Here is a 19,509-nt window from a genome sequence, read left to right on the forward strand (position 1 = left end):
TTGTTCTCACAGAGACTACTTGACAAAGGCTCCTCTGCTACCTCACTGGTCAATGGGCATTTTGCACAGACAGAGAAACATAAACTCCAGTGTACAGTTTTATAAAGGGCAAAGTAATGGCTTCAAACATATCATTAAAAGTTTCCAAAAATATTATTTTCCTACCTCAATGGTAATCTTACAACCTTTAGGCCAAAGATAAACCATTCATACTTCATCAGGTATTGCATGCTGTCAGTTTGAGGATGTCTTGCAATGAAAACATGAAATTATTTCAAATTAACAACAAAAAAAGTCAGGGCTTTAAGATGGAAGGTGACTATAAATGCAGATTAGCATATTTCTTGGTGAAAAGTTAAACACATGGGGGAAAAAAATGAAGCAAAATGCCCAAATTATTGCTTATAGAATCAATAATATAAAACATATCTCCATTATGGCCTGATTTAATTGAAACTACATTTCTTCAATCCTTGCCAGCAAAACAGGAGAATATGGCTGCAGAATTCACACGCCCACTTTTTATCTGCATGACCTGCTTCAAGAGCTAAGCCAAGTTTCATTAAAAATTATTGGTCTCATAACTTTTCTTTTTTTTTTTCCCTCTCTTTTTTTTTTTTTTTTTCCCTAAAGACTCTCATATGGCACCAATACCAAGATAAAATTGTGGCTCTGCAAAGCTTTTCCCACTCTTAATTTTTTAAAAAAACTATAAAGTGACTTTATGGCAAAGTCAAAGACTGTCAGGCCTGATAAGATCTCACTTGATAAAAGTATTATGGGCAATTGTGCTAGTTTTAAAATAGGGTATTTTTATCTGAGAGATGACACACAAGATGTTCTTATGTCTTATATATGGTACCAAACTATAGCAGTTCAGTGCAATACTATCCACTTCTTCCTGGGTGCTTTGCTAACACATATTGTGGTATTAAGGAATTCTTTTGTATTACTGTGGCATCTGCTAAAAATGTCAGATGTGATCACAGGCCTTGCAAAACAAGTATTTTAACAACCAAAACCTTATGATAGGTTATATTTCAGTGACTTGGAAACAACACTGCATTATCTGAGAAAACAGCACAGATGTTGCTTAATAAACTGCTCAGTTTATGCATTGTATTAACCTCATGAAACATTTATGCAAATCTTGCATTAACAAAAGGTAAAAGAATCATTATAGGTTATGAAGAAAACAATGTGACAACCTTTGTTTTTACCTCCATGTTTTATGGGGGCATTTTAACTCTTAGGGGTTTCTGTTTAGGAAGACACAAGGGCATTATAGATTTTCATCTATTTTGTTTTCAGTTCTGCTATCATTCCTTCCAGCTGATTTCACATTTTATAATGCTAATAGTGGGTGTATGGTTTTGAGTTTCTCTACTGTCAGCTGGTCAGTAGGTCTGGGGGATATATTTAATGGAATCTGACAGCTGATGGAACTGATCTCATTGAAAGGGGATTTGATATGTGGGATGAATGTGGTGACCCTCAATTCGACATATTAATGACCATTATTATTCAAACTCTTGCAGCCAATATAACTCTTTTTCTTGGACACAGCAGTACATGCGTATAAAAGAAATGACTTATGGATGAGTTAGTCCATATACTAGTTTGAGTGTCATTTAGATAGCATGTCAAAACAGATTAGCTATTTTACCCTGAGATAAAATTAAAGGAAAAGCCTTTGTACTCTGTACACTTGTAAACAAAGCAATGATAAAAATGGGTAGTTTCACTGGACTGAGTCAGAAATCCAGCAAATACACCTTCAACTGTGGGAAAAAGCTCTCTTTGCTCTGGGCAATATAAAATAGTCAAATACTGGGGCTGTGACCAACAGGTCCTCCTCTGCTGTACTCACCCAAACAAGTTATAGGCACTCTTGTGCACAAATAGCTTTCAGAAAAAAGAGAAATGTATCAGCCTTACTTTACACAAACTAGAATTTAGCTAACTATACCAGCACTATAGCAGAACATAACATTCTGCATTGATTTGTGACAAAATATTTACTGTCTCACTTACTCTCTGCTTGTAAAATAGGAGAAATTTGGCCCAATGAAAGCTGTACATGATGGAACAAATAATGTTATATTCAAAAAAATCCTTCAATTCCTGTTATCTTGAGGCAGAAAGGAAGCTGGTCACAGATGCTTTAACAAATATGTAACAGACACAAAAGAAAATCTCAATATGCGAACAAGAATCACAAGGAACCATTTGATTTTACATGATGAGGTGCTGCTACTATTTCAGGTCACAAATATAAAATCTACTATTGATCTTGAGCACTGCCTCCTATTCTGAATGTCTTTTAAAGCCAAGGGCACTCTAATGCCATTTAATCAATACCTGCTTTCACATTTTTGAAGCAAATATGCAATTTGTTTACAGATTTTAAAGGCTACTAATGTACATTGCCTTTTCTTTTCTACCACCTCTGAGAGAAGGTGATGTTCTACACTATTCAGCTAGGGTGCCTGCTGTGCTAGGCAGGACATTGAAAACCTTTGCAGCCTGTTTTATGGCTCTGGTGGTGCATGAATAACAAAAACACATCACATTTCTCTCCCTTCCAGCTCTAACAAGCTCTCCAAAGAGAGAGAAAACTTTGAAAGGAAGCAGATAAAATGAAGCCACCACCAAAATAATGCACTGAGACACTCGACCTACACATGTAAGTATTGCAGCATATGAGGAATGCATCAATAACCTTTAAGTTATTAAGGAAACCATCTGAGAAAGAGGATGTAATTAGATCACAGCAATGAGGTTCACATTTGGTTTCCATATTTTTGAGGATTCAGTCAACATTTAGAATATCTCAATTAATGTATGGTTTGAAAGGCTTAACCATATGATGACACTCAATTACTCATTCATCTAGCCAAAAATGTTAAAAGTACTTGAAAAGTCAGTTCTTTAATCTTTTATGAATTGCCTTTATCTAAACATTGCCACCACATGGGCAAGGGCACCGTGTATCGTGACCAGCTTACGTTTACTTTCTTGTTCATCAGCTATTGATGGCAATTCTACCTAGGATTGTTCCTCAAATTTAATATTTACACTTTCAGGAGAAAAGGGAAATTGAAATAGAGGTAGACTTAGAACCTCACGAGGAACATGAATGCATAAACCTGATCAAGCCGATGTTAATAAGAGAAAGAGCTTATTGTCCATGCTAATTTTGTTTGCAAATTTAGACCCTGAATACTCTAAAGCAAGTTCAGTTTTCATATCTCTCCTGCAGAGTCATGTCACTGTCCACAAGCTAAGCTAACATTATGGATACTCTGTTCTTTACCATTATGTCTTGTTCTGGAAAGAGCATCTCACTTCAAGACATAAGCATCTGTGATAGGTTCTTTGAGGAAAGGTAAAAAAAGGATGATACCCTATCTTTGAACCTTCAAACTTGTTCATAGTCCTGTTTCAAATATTGATTATTAGTTCTGACCAGTAATACCCAGTGTCCTGGGGTGAGTACTTCATTTCTGATCTTTGCATTGATCTATTTCATCTGACCATTGCAAGCCACCTCTACCAGCATATATTTCCAAAAGTACATCCCTCCATTACATACACAAAACCAGAGCAACAAAAAAAAATAAATGCATAAAACACATGAAATTCTTTCTTATAATTTGAATAGGGCCAAAGCTCTCTGCACATCTTGTGTTACACAGAGAAATTTGGACCAGAAATCAATGATTGCAAACTATCATAAAATAAAACAGAAGAAATAGAAAGGACCATTTTTTGTTCTACTTATGTAAAATGAATATAACACTCTGCAGACTTTAGGACCCTGAATGCTACATAATCCCACATATTGGCTTGCTGAACCTGAGCCACAGCTGTTCTGATAACAGACCCTTTGAAATTGCTACAACTTTAAATAAAAGCAATGTTTGCAGTAATGATGTTACATGGATGGTAAATTAATCATTGCTACACATATTTCTTAAGTTTGGGGTTTTTTTTGTGTTGCTGTTAAATGAGTGTGTAGTATTCTGAACACCTGAAACTTCACTCCTTTGCACATTGTCAGATAGGTCAAATGAAATGGGTGAATCCCATCACCTACTAGGAAGGGCAGGATTTAAAATGCTTTAAACATGGGAATATTTATTATAAAATCCTGTAAGAATAAGCTGGATCTAAGTCCCTCATACCACCATTACATGAAAGACAAAAAACTCAATAAGCCACGATTGTAACTGACAAAACAGAACAGGGTTTAGAGTGTGTAATTTATTAATTTGGATATGATCACCATCTATAAAAAATGAAAAATTGCTTAGTATACATAAATCCAACTGCATTATTTTTATTAGAAATTTAGGTGTCCTGAAAGAGAAAATTCAGCTAAAATAAAAATACGTATTTTTTTAATCCAAACCACATTCTTTTAATAAAAAAATGGAAAATACTAGAGTTCATGTATGTACAACTCGAGGTCAAATTTATTTGTACTACAAATGAAATTTTCTGATTGCTGCACTTAGTGATCTCAGTATGAATTTTATAATGAACTACCAAGTCACTCCATCTTTCAATGATATCCATAGGGGTAACCTAACCCTACTTTCACAAAGGAAAGGAAGATCATGGTGCCTGCTTCTTTTTCACATTGGTTAAATGTGTTTGCTCAGTTCCTGGCTGGGGACTGGCTGCACTTTTATATAAGAAGGTGACAAAGCAGTTGGATTTTCTCCACACCTCTGGAATGGCTAGGCTTAATGAGCCCAGCAATGCTGCTGTACTCATTTCCCCCTGCATCATTCTCAAAGCAGTTAATTGTTCCTGCTTCAGTGTTGAGTCTACAATTTTTTGCAGAGAACTTCTCACAGTAACCCTGAAGTTCAAATAAATTCAGTGAAACTGGGAAACTCAGCCCGAGACAAACAAAATTCCACCTACTTTGTGTCAAGTGCTTCCTATTGTTTGATTCTAGGCCTTTGTTTGATTGATTGGCACCAAGCCAATAAAATATTAACACTAGATACACCATGGCTTAGATTTAGGCCATCTGAATAGCTCTCAAAATATCTGCTGTCATTTATTCATATTTAGTAGATTATTTGTTAATTTCTGTCCCTTGAGCAAGCAATTAAAAATGCAATAAAAATAAAAACAGTAGTAGTTCCTTCTGTCTGTTATAGAATTGCTAAGGGAAAACTATCCAGGACAGAAATAATTTATTAATATTCCTGTTGATGCATCCATGACGACATACAGTGATCAAATTTTGAGTTATGATGAAAATGATATTCCTATTTAAATCAAAGCTGCAGGGTTGCATTCAGTGGCAGCAGACACTAAACTGGACATTGCTGAAACTGCCTGGTTAAGTCAAGACTTTTATTATGTGACAGTATTGACTGAAGAAAACAGCAAACCAACTCTGGTGTAAATCAATGAGCTTTTGCTAGGCTTTCACAAAATAAAAGACCTGCTGGATTCAAAAGTAAAATAATCAATTTTGTTATACTGAACAGGTTGAAGACAGCCAGGAACAACTCCACAACCACCCACAGTAATAATAATTTAAAGGTACTGAAAAGGAGCCAGGTTTAATTATCAGACCTGAAACATTTAGTTTTTGAAGGTACAAACACAGATGAGATGCAACAAATGCAAAGTCCTGATAAATGATCTAGCTCAGCACCAGACAAAGGTATTGTGAAAGAAAATTTCAACAGATTTCAACAATTAATGGATTTTTGGGAGTCTAATATATTTTGTTTATTAAAAGGGAAAATAAATGAATGGGGGAAAAAAAAGTATCAGCAGATACTGGAGGGAACAGATGATGATTATGACCACATAGTGAAGATATATGTGCTTTTTTACCTGGTTTATGTCATCTGATTGAGATAACTAAATAAAGTTAAATCTTTTACTAAAATTTATAAGTGACTTCCTTCTCTTTCATTCCATCATGATTAATTCCTTATAGAAATTTTATTTACAAAAATATAATTTAGAAGAGCTGCATTCTCTTAATGTTTGGTTTGGGGATTACAGAGAACACAATTTCTTAACTTTTCTTTGAATTATATTAAGTGTTGAAATCTTCAAGAGCTCTTTGCAGCACAATATTGGGAGTGCTATCAGGAATACCAGCCACAAATAATTCTACATCTCATTGACTTCTCCTGTTGTTAAAACATCTGGAATTGTATCTCTGGTGCTGGTAGAAGACTGAACATATGGTGTGATGGAAATTTAAGGATTCATGGATCCAACAATCAACTGGATAAACTGAGAAAGAGGATTGCCCAAATTAATGTCAAAAAAATTCACAAGTTTTTACTAAGTATTACCTTCAGACACTGCTAAAATGAGGTTTACTTCAGTTAAATGAGGCTTAGTAAGGTTGTAAAATGCATTTTACCCAATCAAAACTAACCATAACCTCTTCCCTTGACAAATAGCTTCTGAAAGGCACCAAAACACACATAATTATAGGCTCAAAAAAACACTAAAAATATACTCTGTGCCACACACATGCAGCATAACAGCTTGATTTCATCATAACACTTAAATGCAATATTTTCCTGCACAGTATTATATTAATATGATAAAGTGCAGCCAGCCAAAAAATAGCTGAAGAGCTGCAAAGTGATTTCAGAAATTGAAAAGCAATTTCAAATGTTTGGTAAGCATTAACTTGCTCACTGCACCCTATCAAAACCAGCTGCTAGTCCATAATTCTAACCTTTTCCCTTTCAAAAATACAAGGCCTTGAAATACTCTATTAATGAGAAATGAATATGGTAATTGAAAGAGTAAAAGTAATTTTAAAAGAAAGTTTCCACCATCAAAACCTTCCTCCTATTACATCAGCGTGTTTTACTAAAGGAACAATCACAGAACCACAGAATCAGTTGGGTTGGAAAAGAACTCTGAGATCACCAACTCCAACCTATGACCTAACACCACCATGTCAACTAGAAAGTGTCTTTTACTTCTCTAGCAAGTACTTTTACAACCAGCTGCAGTGCTAGAGTTGAACAGGATACTGTCAGTTACAACCCTGTAAAGAAGAGATCCCACATGACTTGGAATATATCTCAGCATCTGTTTCATATATTTACATAGTGTAAGCAACACTCAGATTATGCAATTCAATGAAAAGCTTCTTCACCAGGACAAAACAGGAGAATAGCTAAGGTAAAAAATAATTGATTCCATAGCTAAGAAAATTTTAAAATTATGACAGCTTGAAGTAAAAAATGAGAAATTACCTATTATGCAGAGTTAGCATTTTGTTAAAGAAGATGACAACAACAACTACCTTTACATTATTCCAGGTGGGACTTCCCTGACTGTCATTATGAGAAAACAGAAAACTTTCTTCACCTGCTTTGTGTTGGTTTTTTTTCACCTGACAACATTCACAAAAACAGATCAGTGTTCATAGTGTGAGGCATATTTACACTAAGGCCATGCACAACCAGTGCAGGCCAAGTGCACAGCTGATGGGCCAATTCATACAAGACTCTTTTTTTTTTGCACAGCACAGCAAAGTTGCAAAGGACTGGAAGTATTGGAAAAAATGCAGCAAACTCAAGACTTGCTCTGTATTTTGATATACCCTGTGGAATTCATAACAGGCACAGGTTCCAATGAGCAATTATTCAATAATGAGCATCCTTTTACTGCCTAACACCAGAAGATGTCCCAATGCATTAAAAAAGGAACAGCCAAAGAGATGACTTGCCAGACAGTGGTGTACTGTACAGTAATCTCTCAAGGTTAAAAAAGGACAAGTAAATTACACACACTGACCAGTGCTGAAACAGCTTTGAGCATTAAAGTGTAAGGGATATTTAGACCTTTTAAATTGCAGGTGAAAATATTTTTTGCATCTGTATTACACAACACTCCCTTAATCTGTTTTCTTACAGCACTTCCATTATGTTCCAAACCTACTCAGAACTCTTAAAAAGAATGAAGGTAAAAGCACAGCTCTCCTAAGGGGCAAACTGCTTCCTAGTTCTAGTTAAATAACCAGTCTTTCCTCCACCTTTTCCCAATAAGCATTCAAGGACAGTTATGTACAGAATGACTTCTATAAACATCTGGGGGAAGGGAGGGGAAGAAGAGAGGGGGAAGAGAGGAGAGTTGGTACAAAGGACTTCGATAGACCAAAACCAAGCAGAAAAAAAACCTAAGAGAAGAAGTCTTGTAATACCTCAGGACAGTTCTGGGAGGCAGCAAGAATCTGAGATCATCTCCCTCCATGCACAAGAAGCTATAAGCAGAGGCTGGGACTGTTTTTATTCATCCTTACTACCTCTACTTCCCTTTCACTCAGACAAATATGCAGTGTGCCTGACTTTCACTTTAGCCTCTTTCCAAAAACTGATGAAGTTTTCCACATTACAGTCATAAAAAAATTCAAGTAAGAAAGATCAAGAGGATCATATTAATCATCCTGTATAACCCCCTACATAAGAAGTTGCAGCCTGGCTCAGGCCTGTGCTTCTGAGGTGAATCATCCCCATTTACCACTTTTGAAGCAATCACAGAGCAGACTTAAGAGATGAAAAATGGGATAAAACCAGAACACAGACATGCTCCAGGAATGCATCCAATGGGCTCCAGCTACTAATGGGTATTCATTCCAAGCAATCACAGAGACAGGATGAAATAACCCCTGTTACAGGGATAACATCAGTGCCAACCATTTGGTTTTGTCCCACAGATGAATTCCTCTTGGGTCACACCATTTATGCATATAGACAAAGAACAGGAACAGCACACACTAATTCCCTTTCTCCAAATACCTTTGTCAAGATATCTGCCAGCATAATTTTTTTAGAAGTTGTTCTAAACATGGGCAAAGAAAGGTATAAAGAACTAATATTTAATATTATCAAGGTAATATTTTAATTGTTGAATAGCTGTGCTTAGAGATATTAAGGTGTATAAATCTATATGACAAGTTAATATTTTACAATTGTCTCCCATAGGTAAGAACAAAAGAAAATCATTATTGCATTTCATTTATCAAAGGCTTAATAAGAATGTCATTACTTAATCCTCCCTGCCTTGTAACTATAAACAATAGCCTACTTCCTTGAGCTTCGTGTTGCCATAAGACCAAAACCAAATGCATAACTTCAACAAAAAAAAAAATAATCTTTTTCCATAATTGCCCAATGGACTGTGAAAAAAACCCCGTGAAAGTCTACAAAGGCTAAAAGCATGACTAATAGCTAGATGCACGACAAGTTTCCAGCAAGAATGCATGGGATGCTTCAGGTTTTGTTCTTGGGACATATTCAAATCTCTGCTCCAAGTCACACAATTACTCAAAGCTAATCTCTCCAAGCAGGATACCCTCAAAATTCATTAACACAGCAAACAAAAATAGCTTCTTGGATGTGTAACTGCTCCAAAGATGACAATACAAGCATTTGGAATGGAGGGAAACAGGAAGATATCTTAAGTTGTTATGTCTTGTTATCCACAACTCTAAAATCAAAATAATAGGGGGAGGGAGAGGTGGTGAATTCTGCTAGGAATAATTTATTACTAATTCTGAGACATAAAATCACAAAAGTTAAAAAAAAATCTGTACTGGCATCTTACAAAAATGAAACTCTTCTATTATTAGCTCTGAGTTGACTGAAACAATGTTTATGAGGGTTTTGTACACAAGAATAGATATTTCTGAAAATCCTGATGAAGATCAAGTATCAGTAGCAGACACTTACAAATAAAGTTGAGATCAATCTCAAAATTACCTATGGATTCTCTTTTTTTATATCATGCAAATAACCTTTTATCGGCACTGAAATTTGAAACCATTTTGAGTCACCTTTTCCAATTAAACAAAAACCTCTTTTCACAGAATGAAGACCTGAGTAACAAATGTTTTGAACTTTGAACTGTTCTTTGGCCCAAGAAATTTAAACAAGTGTGTGTGGGGAATATCCATATTGCCAGAAGCAGCAGGAGGAAGTGATTATCTTTACTTACACAATATATTCTCACTGAGATTGTTGCCCAAAATAATTTACAAAATTTCTGTTGGAAATGCATTAGCAGCTGAAAACCAAGCAGCTTCGAAGGAATAAATAGAAAAATATACATTACAAAGCTTCCTTCCAAGCTTCAAATGTTATTGAATGTCAGCTGCAGTGTCTGCAGTCAGCAGCCTATAACCTTTTAAAGTCCAAAGAACATTTTTTTTTTATATGCAGGTTTCATCTGATTTTGTTTTAGGAAACTTTTTATGGATTCAGTTCAAATAAAGTGACAACTAGTTCAAATGCAAAAGTCTCTTGCCATGTGAATTAATGGCACAAAGTGCATGAACTTTTCACACAAATGCATGAGACATATGTATGCATACACATCTAGATCCACACACAGCAAAAAGTGCAATTTCCAGGCTGCATTTTATTTGGGAGTGAAACAGTTTCCCTGCTAGTTGCACAGTACTCTCAAACGCTTAGTTAAACTTTTTCATTGTTGCAAAATCTTTAATAGCCATTTGTGCTCTTTACATTTTAAAACAGTAAGAAGGATAGAATGCATTTTTGCAGTATCAACACAATGCTTCCCCAATTCTTTTGTAAGTGGATCTCTCTTCTCTTTTAATTCCTCTTTTAATTTTTATTGAAAGATCTTTTGGCACAAAAGGTCTGTACTCTGACAGAATAAAAGCCTCAGTCTGCCTTCTCACAGAAAACCTTCAAGAGGGTACTAGAATCAAGAAACACTTCAAGGTGGATCTCATGAGGTTTTCTACTAATCTCATCCTTGAGGGATAATGGTGCAAAGAGTAGTTAACAGCTGCTGCTGGCCAACAGTATCCTTCTAGGAAATCCACCAGGGCTGGACATTTTCTCAGCCACAACAAGCTAGTCAATCTTATTCTTTAACTAGACAGGTCCTAGCACACAGGAACCTGCTCTAACATGAGAATATGCACTGTGTCATGCAAGGTTAGTATCCTTGTTAGGTCTTACGGGTTTGGTTAGTGAGACAGAAACTTCATGCTGAGTGTACCTGCTAAAAGTCTTGCTATTTTATTCAAAGGACTTTTCAGCATTTACTTAGAATTCTGTTTGGAGAAATTCTAATAGGTTCACAGCACACACTTCTGACTTTCTCCCCTTTCAAGTTAGTGATGTCTCTTGGTATCTTTTTACCCTATTTAGGACAAAATTGTGTCAGTGACTGCAGTGCAAACTGCACATGTGGATTCAAATTCACCTTGTGTGCTGAAAGCCTGACAGCTGAAAACTATGGGCTAAAAGAGAGGCAAAGTCAGCATTCCCATAGTAACAGGTATATAACAGCCCTTCCCATGAACTTTCCAATCCTTCCTGTTCTATTCCATAACAACATGCACTGCTCTCTGTTCTACCTGTACTTTGTTCACAGGGAAAGATGTAGGATTGTCAGCAACTCCAGGGGTGCCAGTCTACCACAGAAGAGAGATCAAAACAAGAGCCATTTTCAGAATTTTCAGGAGCATGCAGGTAACTACACTACCTAGATTACCCCATCCCCCATGCAGTTTAAATCTTGTGTGGTCTTCAATGATCACTGTGAATTTCTGCAAGATAGCATCTATTGCTAGGGTAGGATTCCATTGTACGAGATCTTTACATGAGAAAGACCAACAGATAATCCATATGCACATATTCTGTTTAGACACCATTTGGTAGAGATTATTTAGGTAAAGAGGACACAAATCACAATATGACAGACCATATTACAATGGCATGCAGAAAATAAGATAGAGCATCGAAAGTGAGAATTTGTTACCAGAAACAAGTGAAAACTGCTGCAGGAGTAAGGCTGTCTAGCTCAGTGGTGATGAGTAGGAAAAGCAAGATCCTGTCTCCTTCCACAGCTGCAATAGATGAGAGCTTTGCAGCACAACAGGCTGCACACACCCCCCAGTCCTGCACCTAACCCTACCTTTCTGTGATAACCACCGAGGGGTTAGCTCCTGAGGCAAGTACAACCCTGAGTAAAACAGGCCTTGACCTTCAAATAAAAGTTCAAACAAGACTCACATTTCTGCCCAAGATCATTCTGTGAAAGCAATATCCAATACTGAATAAGCAAGATCAGTCTAAATTAGCAATCACTAAGTAGGTATTCAACACATAACAGGGGTTTACAGTAGAAATTTATCAGATAAGCATACATGATGAAAGACTATTCTATATGCACCATAGTATTTACCATGGCAATGGAAAAGATGCTCTAGGCAGCACTGATCAGACAATGGGGATTTAGCTTGTGAGTCATACCTTACTAAGTAAAAAGCAAAAAATATGGTATCATCTGGATTTTTTAGGTCTGAAGGCTTACAAAAATCAATTGCTTCTTTTACAGATCATACTATTTCTTTCTTTACATGGCCTATGTTAGGCAGCTTAGTACGTACATCAATTCATGAGATAAGGGCAGAAATCATTGCTAAATTATTGTTAATCTCTGGCATTATACTTCCATACAGGGTAACAGAAAGCATGTCATTTTAGCTCCTTTCCTTCTACAGCTTCTAAACAGAATTGAACAACTTGGTCATTATTCTAGAGGATGCCATGAGCTCAGGCAGACATGCAAATAATTATAATGAAAGTCAGTGCTACACAGGATGGAGGAAAACAGGAATAGAAGAACAAGAGCTCTCATCAGACTGAAACTCCACTACTTGTCCTAGCAGGATGTTAAGTGGCTTTGCTTTTCTTCACTGTGAGTCTCCTTCTCGTAAAGGCTTCTGACTGTTGTTTGAAAACTAGTTCATTTGCCCCTACCAGCTATCAGTCTAAGTCTACTTTGTTCACAAGGGTCTGGCTTAAGCAGCTCTGTAAAAAAAAGAACCCAATTCAGTGAGTGAAAACCCCTCAAACTCCTATTGATTCAAGGAGAGATGAAGGAATCATTATTATGGCAGAGGCATTTAGAGTGCCTGAGTCTCACATGCTGACTGCACCCAGAACTGCAGCTCTTGCTTCAGTGGGTAATAATTAACTAGTGTTGCTGAATTCATTTGTATGAACCAAGGTCTCAGGATCTGGCCTTACACCTGGCAGCAATCATACTGAACGTGTATGGTGATTCTACAGCTAAAGTTGTTTAAGGTGAGCTCTTGGTAAACCTGGGAGAACACCACCAAGAATATGGGGTATTCAGACAATGTTGTTAAGAGTCTTGGCAAGGACTGAATTTGTTTGTGTAGCCTTGTACTTTTAACAAGAGCAGGAGCCAATGTCAGCAGAAAAGGTGTTTCTGGCAGTCTTGTAACTAAACCTTTCTAAAGCTCTTGAGCTTTCAACAGTGAAATACAATCAAGAGTGCAGAAAAAACCAAGGAATTAGCATTAATTTTGATGCTCAAATCAGATCCTTGAAGTTGTTCCCAATATTTCAGTCAATTTATTGGGACCATAACCATTTTGTGAATCCCTGTTTCACAGTCCAAGGATCAAAACCAACCATTTACCACTTTTGAACAAATGACTTACCAGCTCTGCAACTAAATGCAGACATAAATAAGGCAAAGAATTTATGCAGTAAGGTGTGGCAGACCCTATACATAGAAGATTATTCATTTAATGGATTGGAAAACAGAGCAGAAAACAGGCTATTCTACATTAATAGTCAGGACAAACTTGGAACCATATGCAATAAATACATTGTTCGTTTACCTAAATGACTGTAGCTAACTGGAGTGTAAAGACCAGAAGATATTCAGTTCTCAACTCAGTGATCTCACTGCCAAAATACAAGCCTTTGATTACTATATTTACCATTTTATACCTCCTAGATCTGTTTTATACAAAATAAATCCTAACCAACTTCACTGACCCAAATCCCATTTGCAACTAACCATCTTTAGTAATATTGTGGTATGTTCACATTCTACTGCAGTAAAAAACAAACAAACAAACAAAACCCCACATGAATCCTTTAGGGTACCACTCACCAATTAAAAAGTAGCATATTAAACTTCTTAAAACCTTTGTAATCTGCAGTATAAAAGCACATTTTATGTTAGCAGATAATTTAGCATCCATAAGCTAATTAAATGAAGTGAGTGACAACTGTATTCTCTACATAAATGATATATCAGTAACAGATAATGTATGTGCTTAAGAGACTGGAACCCCATCAAAAAAGTTGTTACAAACACTTGCCCTTATCATAAATCCAGCTAACATTATGGGCTAAATTCTGCTGCTTTACTGACAGCACACCAACAGGGAACTCTCTGGCAGGGGAAGAATTATTTACTTGAGTGAAGTTTTGTGAGACTAAACTGCTGGAGCATTTTTGCTTAAGTGACACAAACAAACAAATATTTTTCTGGTGTTGCACAGAGAACTATGCCACCCTAAAGCTTCAGCTACACAGCAAAAGTCATTTCAAAAATGAGGTCTTAAGGCACAAAGCAGCTACACAAGTACTTCACGCTGGCTGAAGATACCCTCAGAGAAAAAAAAGTGTAGATTGAAAAAAAAAGTTCAAAAAACTGTCTCCATCACCTAGTATCAATACAGAGCATCATAATTCAAAACACTTATCTAGGACTTCTCACGCTGACAGAAAAAAAAAAAAACTAAGAAAAGATCATCTTTTCTACATTCAATGTAAAGGTCATTTTAGTGAAAGTACAACCACATTTAGAAAATAGAAGAAAGAAAGAAAATATTCCATGTCAATTTTGGATGTTCCCACAATGCATGGGACTGCAACAGGTGACAAGTTAACACAGCACTCTGCCCTCAAAGGACACTCTGCAGGTTTGCATTGAGAGCAATGCTCTGTTGGTCCTCGGGAGTCCTTTCTGCCTTTTAAAGCAATCACTTTGAAAAACCTTGTCTTCCCTAACCCCTCTCTTTCGGTATTGCATGTGCCATGGGACAGCCACTCACGCTGACAGCATTATTGGCACCACGTCTGCAGCCACAGCTTGTGATTGTGGTACCTTGCTGAACATGGAACACCTGTGTACACCCAACTTTTCTAGTGCTCTACTGCTGCTTTAGTCATATTACTGATGAGAAAACAGCTTAGAAAAATCAATGGCTTTACATTATAACTTTATGTACAGCATACACAAAATCACTGCCAACACAGGAACAACTCCCTGATTAAACAAAAAAAAAAAATCAATCTTTCTGCTTCTTCTACTCTTTTAACATTTTCAAAAAGAAAAAAAAATATATATATAAAAAAAATTCAATCTTTTCCCCAGCCCCCAGCTGCATCTGGTTGCTTTGTTCAGGCTTTCTTCAGGTTTCCTGCTCGAGAGACTAGTTTTATCTAAAAGGTCAATTCATTCAGCAGGGCACCAAGAAGAATTGAATATAATTATCCCAATCTTTACTGTGTAGAATTCATGCTTGAATTCATTCAAAAAATAGCAAGCAGTATAATTAACTCAGAGCCCAACCAAATCTATTGAGAATGCCTCAGGTATCATACAGTCCCACTTACAATAGAACATTTTCATTTAAGGACATTGTACATATTAACCCTAGTCAGCATCCAATTACTCGGAATAAGTGAATTCTCTGTTTCAGGAATGTAATTTGAAAATGTTGTCATGCAATCTGAGGTAAAAGGTCTTTTTTCATTAATCTAGCTCTCATTAAACTGGAAGCCTGTAGGTTATTTCAAATCCATTAGATTTAAATACAGGTGATTACAATTCTGTTGCACATAAAAAAACAGAAATGTCTTTAAGGAAATATTGTGTAGTTTAGAGGAGTTGATGACTTTGTGAATTGCCTCATTGTTATAAAAAAAATGAAATTATCTGACCAGAAAAGCCATGGCTGCTGTTAATCTGACAATTACATATAAACTATATGGTAAAATGAAATTCATTGTTATATGCAGGTTACTTCAAGGTAGAAGGAACACTTCAGATAGTTCAGAGGTCAAGAAAAGTGTGCCAATATTTTCATGCAAACTCCTCACACCCCTTAAACGTACAAAGTTGTGATATGAGTTTTTTAGGACTTTATACATGATCACAGTAAGAAACATGATGACAATTTTTTATGTACTGGTCTAGCAACTCAAGCTCTTGGTTTAGTTAAACATGAGAAATCCAAACCCTGCAGGATCTCAAATTTGCATGAGAGTCCCATTACAGATAAAAGTTTCCTGAGAGGTGATCTTTTCAGCTCAAAACACACACTGCACTCTATCACCTTAGACAGCATACTGCATAATTTCCCCAAAGCCCCAGTCACTCAGCTCCTGACTTACTTTATTCTTTTCTGCCTCTGTTTTTCTCCTATTAATATGAAAAGGTTTTTAAAAGGTATATTTAGCAAATTGCCTTTTCTCTAGAAGGGCCAGGTTGTTCACATAGCCATCAGTCAGGTACATCTCTCCACGTGTTCATTTGCATGCACAGCCTCCCACAGGTCTCCCAGGAGCACTAGCTCAGAAGCCACTACTATAGAAATTGTCACCCTGTACCTTTCTTCAGGTGTGCAAGCATGTGATATCCAGTTATGTACGACTATAGAATTACAAATAATCCTCATTACATAGCACAAGAATAAAAACCTCTCTCCAGAGTTCAAGTATTTCAGACTACCTTATACAACAAGCCTTAGCTTTTAATTATTAACTGGATAATGCAAAAAAATATGAAGCATATTATCTGTGTGAGTCTCTAAAGATCAAACATTTACTTTTCATGTCTAGTTCTTTGCTTACAAATGCAGGCATTTCATCTTCTTCACAAATGAATAATCACCTCTGCATTAAAAGTTAGTACTCAACTGAACTGCATAACCTTCCTCTCCAAAGTACCACATGCTTAGGAGCTCCTCCTGGCTTGAAAGTCCAAGAAGAGTATCAGTAAGCCAGAAGAAAATGTGGAAAAAACAAAGTCTGGCACACCAGTCCACAATGGTGCCCCATCAACACCTTGTTCCTAACAATCACAGTGCAAGAGATCCATTTATCTCTTACCTATATCTAGGTGAGATGGGAGAATAAAAGGCAGAATTTGGCATCTCTCTGAAATCGTTCAATCTGCAGTTGACACGCAGGTATGTACAATAAGTTCTACAGTGAATGAATGCCTGTGGAAAGTTGCCCAAGTTAAGTGTACAACAGGACAGGCAAACCTACTTTTCTTGCACCAGACACTATTCAGCTCATCCCTTAGCATTCTGTTTGCACGTAGCCTCTATTCTGTCTCCCTCTCAAAAGTACTAATGAAATAACATTGGGCAATTCACACAGGACTTGACCTGCTTCCATACCATTTTGTATGCCAACTCAAGTTACTTTTTTGTTAATTGTTGCTTTTTACAGCAGTGTGAACTAACAGTTTAGTATTCCAGGCAGATACTCTAAGCAGTGTTCCTCCACCGAGCTCAAAGATTTTCTTTCACATGTGCATTACCCACTGGAACATTCATTCATTTTAACAAATTCTCATGATGTTTTTCATAAGGTCCATAAGTTTCACATTCTTTGAACTCCTGGCAGGCACCATAGAGGAAGGACACTGTGCCAAGAGCTGTGGTCATGGCAGTGACATGAAGAAGGGATGCACATGCATTTGCAATGAGGCAGGGAGATGAGTTTGAGTTTGATTACACAGGGTTCTAATACAGTGGTGGAAAACATAGGGAGAGGGGAAACAGGTGAAAACTGAGGTCAAACATCTACTTCTGAACATTAGCTGATACAATTTTATGGAGTACAGCATAAAACATTTAGTCAGCTAGGTCTGACCAGTGGGAGAACTCAGCCTTTCAGAATTGAGATGACCAAAGTGAAGGTCTTCAGCAGAGGACAAAAGATGTTCAGGGAAACCTGCATTGAGGTTTTACACAAACTGCAAGGCACTATGGTTCCTACAGCAGCCTGTAACTAAACTCGTTTTGCACTCAAAAAAAGAAGGAACTGCTATCTAATTTCAGAAAGATGTGCACAACATACCCAGGGCATTCTGAGAACTTAGGAAAAAACCTTAAAATAAAAGAAGATTGTAGATTGATCTTGAGGAATCATGGGACAGCAATAAGACATGAATTTACAAGACCAGAGGTTGGATAGTAGTATCTCTCACATTAAAACCATGAGTATTTTTATCACTTTATACATCTTTCTACTAGCTAAGTTTCACACGACACCAATAAGAAAATGATAAAGTATACTGTATGAAAAAATAGAAGCAATGGAGGTAATAGTCTTAATATTAGGGAAGACAGAAAGTATGCCTGAAAAATGGCAAGAATAATCAGAAAGAGAGAGTCAAGGTCACATTATTTTCTCATCTTGCACTTAGGAAGTATTTATGGATATTGAAAATGTACATCCTACAAATGTTTCATCTGATTTGCATCAAAACACATATGATTCAACAACAATCCAAACTTCTTTAGAAAAATGAGAATAGGAGTCAAGCCTAAAATCACTGGAAGCAGAGTACCATGAAATTAAGCAATATTCCCACAAGTGGATCAAAGGCATGTTAGAGATAAAGTTGGCACCTTGTATGAGCTCACCATTACATCATATCAAAAAGAAACACTCCTGCTTACTACTGCCATTCAGATAGAGCAATGACATCCACTCAAGATGATCTTGGAGCAACAGAAACCCAACTTGCCAGCCAATTGTCACAAAAGCTGTGCAAGGTAGTGTTAACATACAGAAGACACACTGTGAAGTTACTCTTTTATGGAATATCACGTCTGTGTAGAAAAAGAGGCCCTGTTTTCCAAAAAGGTACCTATTTCCAGATGAGTTCTGAGAATTTTCCATAACATTGATTTTATTTTGGACAGGGGGAAAAATATCAGATGTATAGCTTCAGATTTTTTAGGCTAAGACAAGTTTCAGAGGTCAGGTGATTAATGCCTATTTTGTTTGCTCAAAGCGAGGCCACAAAATTACTCAGCATTCCTTAAAATGGTGCTAACAGACTATTTCAGCTTAGTTCTTAGGTGTCTACTTCAAGTCTCCAAGATAGTTTTTACACATGCACACACAGTTCCAATGGAATCTCTTATTCAGACAGAATAGCTACGATTGTAATTCACCACAATTTTAGTAGACAACAGGCAGCTTAATCAAATCTCATTGCTATAAATTACTCTTCAATCTCACAGACTCTACCTGCAGTGGTGGATAGCAGCTATTCGAATCCCTATACTCAGTGACTATTTTGTAAAGTTTGTTAGCAACATTTATTGCACCTACACTCAGAAAGAAACAACTACACAGTGAATGTGGCTACTCTGCAAATAAATTGCACAAGAAGAGAAATCAAACCAATAAAATTTGTGATTGACATTATTCTTCTCTTACAATTGAGAGGGAAAAAGAGGCTTTGGTGGTCCAGAGAGAATTACTTTTTTAATGGAGAATTCGCAAACCTCGTGGAAAAAAAGGAGACTGTAAGCATGAGCTGCCTCTGTATAGTATATTTTAAAGCAACTCCTTCCCACACCAAAACAATTCCTTTTAG

The sequence above is a fragment of the Acanthisitta chloris genome, unplaced genomic scaffold, assembly GCF_000695815.1.
Source record: "Acanthisitta chloris isolate BGI_N310 unplaced genomic scaffold, ASM69581v1 scaffold3603, whole genome shotgun sequence".
Classification (NCBI taxonomy): Eukaryota; Metazoa; Chordata; class Aves; order Passeriformes; family Acanthisittidae; genus Acanthisitta; species Acanthisitta chloris.